Raw genomic sequence first — 6,000 nt, forward strand, 5'->3', positions numbered from 1 at the left:
CTATAACTAACATAGGTTTTGGGAATTTGCTAAGATTTATTTTCGAAAAACGAGAACGTTTGATGCTGCGTACAGTGCATGGGGTGACATGACTATTATCTTACAGTATCTTCTTAATAAAAAAAATTGAACCAATTGTCCACCTTTGGGGTTTGACAAACCCTGTCTCCTTAAAATGTGCAGTACAAATCAGAGGAGGTAAATAAAAATAAATAAATAAATGAATGACAGAAAGGAGAAAAGGACAGAAGAGGAAATATTCAGTATCACCAAGAAATTCTTCTAGACTTAATAAGTATTTATTTAGTCCCTTTTCTATTAATGCAGGTAACCAGATACGGAATAAATAATTATTTTTTTATGAATGTGTATTCCGCGAGGTTTATTTTGTCAATGCAGATCGAAAAACGACAATCCAAGCTTACGTACTTATAACACAAAATATACCTTTGCAAAACCCAGGAAAACCGGTTCCCGGCTTAAGATGGACTGGCAGAATATGGTCTACATAAATTTTTAAAGCAGCCAAGAATGTAGAAAAGTAAGGTCGCGAGGCGTCAGAGCGAAAAAGTACATTTTCAGTTCGTTTCCTCATTCCAAATTTTGTAAATTTATCATTAAACCCACGTTTAACCCCTCCCTGAGGACAACCGATTCAAGTTGCAGGGATTTTCTTTATAAGTCGAATTTTTCTAATTATCTTTGGGAACGAAGATCATTTCCAAAATAGAACAAGCATAGAACGATCCAAATATAAATGATTTCTTAAAAAATGCTGCCTATCTTTTAAGACAATCTCGTTTTTCAATTCGTCCAATTAAACCCAGCATACGCCAATATAATTCCACCTACTAGTGCATTCGTATTGTAAAATTCAGCCACTTTTAAATGCGTATGATTGCGTATGATCATTACTAGGGCTGTGAAATATATGCATTTGCATATTTTTTCTGGTTAACTAAAACATACAGTTTTAACAAACTGTATATGTTTTGAAGCATTTGGAATCAATTTAAGCTATATTTATTTTCCATATTTGTGCATATATTGCCATCAATGCATATTTTTGCATAAACGGGTTGTAATTGCATATTTTTTTACATATCCGGCACATCGGTATTTGGCACGTCAAATTTTACTGCTTCTGAATAGGCAAAAAATATCCGAAAAAGTGCTACGGGTTCCCAGTCTTCCGTTTCCACATAATGAACGAGTTTGTGCTTGTTCAGTTGCTGCTCCTCCGCGAACTTTCGGTCGCCTTTGCTTCTCTTGGAATAGATGTAGAAAGGAATAGTGTTGTACCACTGTAAATGTTCTCTTGCAATAGTTCAATTGGATTCATGGAAATATTACGACCTCAGTTCTCTTCTTTACCTACCAACATACGAACATAGCTGTACCCAGTCTCTCATGCGTTCACGTTACATCGTGAAGCAGTATTCGTGTGTTGTAAACTGACTAGTCCTAAAATGCCGAAAGCCACCGCAAAGACGAATGATTTTTTTTCAAAAGTATGTGCGTGAATTTTCCAGTGAGACTTTTAAGGGCGATGCAGACGTTTTACACTGGTTTATTGGGATAAACCTGTATCATCAGCTACACGTTTTTTGGTAACAGAGCACATGAAAACAGTAAAACACAAGGGAAATAAAAGTTGGAAGTCTAAGTTTCCACAAACTTTTGTGACACAACTGGTCTGGAAAGTCTGGTCTCGATACCGATTTATGTCGTGCTTTAGTTAGAGCTGACCATCTATAAACTAAGCCACCCAGAATTCAAGGGTTTTTTGGAAAAATGCAAAGGGAAAACCATTCCCCACGAAAGTACCCTCAGGAAAACTCACCTGGATCTTAAATACAATGAAACACTCCATAAAATCAGAGACGTCATCGAAAATAGACCGATCTGGGTCTCGATGTTTTAAGGAGGATTTAAAAAAAAATTTTTTTTTTTAAATACGCTTTTCTTTTTTAATAATAGCCATTCCTCTTGCCACTGTTTCGCTATTCAATACTTCAAAACTTTGAGGTTTCCTTATTTTTTCTCATGGTAGTTTCGCATATTTTCATTTTTAAATTGCAATTTTTACCAAATATGTTTACATATATATGTGCATATTAGACTGTTTTTATCGCATATAAATCACAGCCCTAATCATTACAAATACTTTGTTCCAGAAAGACGCGTTAATCAAGGAAGAAAATGTATCTATTTGTTGGTTTATTGTTGTTTTGCAATTACTAAATGTATTAGAATTAACTTTATACTACTTTAATCGATAATAATTATCGATTAACGGTCACTAATCACCACACATTTATACTACTACTTTATATACAGATACATATTTAACAAATAAAATATTTTCAATAATAGAAGTATGGATCAGTTTTTCACTTACGAACACTCTAGATCAAGTTATGGCCTTGAAGAAGAAAGCAAATTTAGTTGCTACTACCAAGCTTAAAAATGGGGAAAAAGTTTTAGAAAACCACTTACAATAAAATTAAATAAAAATAAAATTTTTGTACAACAGACTTAAGGACACAAAGAAATTGTTTGCCGCAAAGAGTGCGGTATCTATGCGGCCACCGACGCTCCCAAAACGCAATTATTTGATTGGACTATTATTACACTTTCTAAAACTAATAGCTGCATATTACTTTAATAAATAGATAAATACATAAACAATTTAATAAATAAATAATTTGAATAAATTAATGAATAAATATTTTAACAATTTAATAAATAACTATAAAAGCATTATAACAAAATATATTTGATCTGTCTATGTTTCCAATTTTTGGAGAGCTTATGCTTCCTGTTCTTGTTGTTCTTTACTGTTGTGTTTGTACTCTTAACAAAAAGGAGCTGGTTAACCTTTTAATATCATCCTTAAAAAGTGATGTTTAAGATGACATGCATGTAATTTATACGAGTGATCATTGTAGATGATGTTATTAATCTTAAAAAAATTGTTTTGAATTATATGCATGAATTGCATTTTGGTGATACTTGTATTGTTCCTTACCTGGGAGGCGTATAACAGCATGGGTCTATTATTTTATAAATAATTACTTTATTTTTGAGGCTCATTCTCTACAAAATAGTCTTGATAGCACACGTTCTTTTTTCAACCGTTCTGAAAGTGTACCGAAATTGTTTGTTGTCAAGGTGTACATCAAGATATTAAAAGCTATTACTCCAAATAGAATTTGATACTTATATTATCACGAAGTAGAGGATATCATTTTTTTTAAATTTATTCCCTCGGTATTTAGCCTGAGTTTCCGTCTGTGACTAAATTTAACGATATTGTGGAGGTTTCGACTCAGTTTATAAGTAATAGCAATCACTTTCTACGATGTACAATAGTGGTATATCGTCATTTTATAATTAAGACTATCCCGTGCATTTATTAATATGTTCAACAATGTTGGCCCTAGAGCTGAACCTTGTGGGATCCCAGCAACAATATTATACGGTGACGAGACAAATTCATTTTGAGATAACATCAAATGTTCTATTTTTACCTGTATATTACCCTAACAATGTAAATTAGAAATTCACTAGTTTTCGTGGTTCGCTTGATCAATTAATATGTTTCAATTAATTAAGGTTTTTAGTTGAGATAAAAAAGTCAGTGTCACGAGTTTTACCTCAAAATGTGGGGTTGAGATGGGAAGTTAGTGTCCGAGTGGATCGAGGTCACGACATCCAAGTGGTTGAGCAGCGGCGTATCTAGCCAAAGATCGTGGGTTCGAATCCCGCTCGTGACACTGACTTTTTTATCTCAACTAAAAACCTTAATTAATTGTAAATTAGAAAGTTGAACTTTGTAAGCCAGGTTTTGCTTGTGTCTGCCTTCTGTTTGTGTGTGCGTTTATTATTTGTTTGTCTGTGTGTGTTTTGTTATTTTAGTTGGTTTATATGTTGCAGTTGTTTTGCATCAGAAATATCTGGTATTAATTTTTTTTTTATAAAAAACACAAATAAGCTATATATTTTACAGCTTGCTCCCGCTCCCTCTCGCTCTCCGTTACCCTCGCTTTTCTCTCTCTCACCCCCCTTTCTCTCTCTCCGTTGATTATTATTTTTCANTTCTCATTTTTATTGTCTCACTCACTCATTTTTATTGTAAATGGTGTGGTTGATATTTTATATAATTATATAAATATAAAATATACACCGACTATTTCATATTAAAAGAAGGATTTTATTTTACACATTTTTCTGTTTAACGAAGTTTGAACAACATCATTACAAAATGTCTCACACATGCAGAACCTATGCAAATTCGCCTTAATTTCTCGTCTCGAGTTAATAACAGTTATTTTCTTGTTCAGTATATGAAATAAAATAAAATAATACAAACTAATGATCTGTGTGTTAAAATTAAAATATGAATTATTTAATAAAATAAAAGTATGGTGGTGTGAGATATAACCATTGTTACAACAGTACGGAAATTACTTGCTTACTAATTAATTCAATGAAACAGTTCTACTGTTGTGTGTATTGAATAACCAATTGCACCAATATTTGATATAATACCATAAATTAAAAGAAAACAATAATTAAGAAATGAAACATATTAGTTATAAAAAAGATAATAATTACTTATTAATTAACACTGACCTTCGCCTGTTAGAAAGTTTTATAAAAACAAAATTAAGTCCGGCGTGTATCGTTACTTTTCATGGCAAAGAATTATTTAATTAGCTGCTTGTGGTAAGTTTCATTTTAAAATTAAACTGACAAACCTGGTAAAAGGTATAACGATAATAAGCGGACCAGATTGAGTAAAATTATGTCTCAACGTTAAAAATGACCTGATTAATTTAATAGGTTATTGCAATATTATTACTGCACGTTATTTTGAATTGTTTATTTGGTTAAATAGGTTAATTGTAGCATTTTTTTAAAACAAAATAATTAACTACGATAAAATTTGTTTATTTTACAAAACGAATATTCTTATTTTTAATATTTTACAGGAATTAATCTTTATTTGTGATTTTAATGTTGTTCATCAAACTATTAATGTTACCGAAATAGAAGTTCAAACAATCAAAAGGAAAATCCTTGATTCTTCTGTCTCCTGCCGAACACGACCACGTTTACATAACGGGTAGGATCATACGTTTTGTCAGGGTCATCAAAATGTAATCCTTTTATTTTATCGCGATATTTTTTTTCTATTGGATTGCACGTTTTATCTCATTCCACAGAAACTATCTTGTCGCAAATTAAACGTCATCGGTGTTAAACGGCAGTTTTTTGTTTTTTTTGTCGCAGGATTAATTTTTTATCTGTGTCGAAATCCATTTTACAACGGTTTATTTTTCGTTTTCGTTTATTTATGTGCTAAGTTTTAATGTCAACTACGATTACACAGGGAACATCGAAAAGAAATAGAAAATCCTTTGATAACCCGTGTACGTTCAGACATCAAAAAAAGCTCTCAAATAAGTAAGTTAAGCAGAAAATTTTCCTTGCCGAATTCACACTTTTATTATCATTTTATATTTTTTTAATTAAATTCTTTAACGGAACAATTATATTAAAACCATATTTTTGCTTATATCCCTCTAAGTGGTCACTTTGGCAAATTGATTTTAAGTTAAGTCAAATTCCGTACCAATTATTCAGAAATCGTGAGATGCAGTCTGGTGTGATATAGGTTTCAGAAAAACATTTTCTTTATCGTGCCAACGTTTCGATCTTTAATTATTCAGAAATCGTGAGATGCGGTCTGGTGTGATGTAGGTTTCAGAAAAACATTTTCTTTACCGTGCCAACGTTTCGATCTTTAATTATTCAGAAATCGTGAGATGCGGTCTGGTGTGATGTAGGTTTCAGAAAAACATTTTCTTTATCGTGCCAACGTTTCGATCTTTATTGAGATCATCTTCAGGGCTCAAAGTGTTTTCTTCTGTGTAATTGTGCCATTCTTGCGTGTCGTGTTGAGAGTGCCCATAAAGCCACAATACATTTCAA

Source organism: Cimex lectularius, unplaced genomic scaffold, assembly GCF_000648675.2.
Source record: "Cimex lectularius strain Harlan isolate CLEC.00 unplaced genomic scaffold, Clec_2.1 scaffold186, whole genome shotgun sequence".
Classification (NCBI taxonomy): Eukaryota; Metazoa; Arthropoda; class Insecta; order Hemiptera; family Cimicidae; genus Cimex; species Cimex lectularius.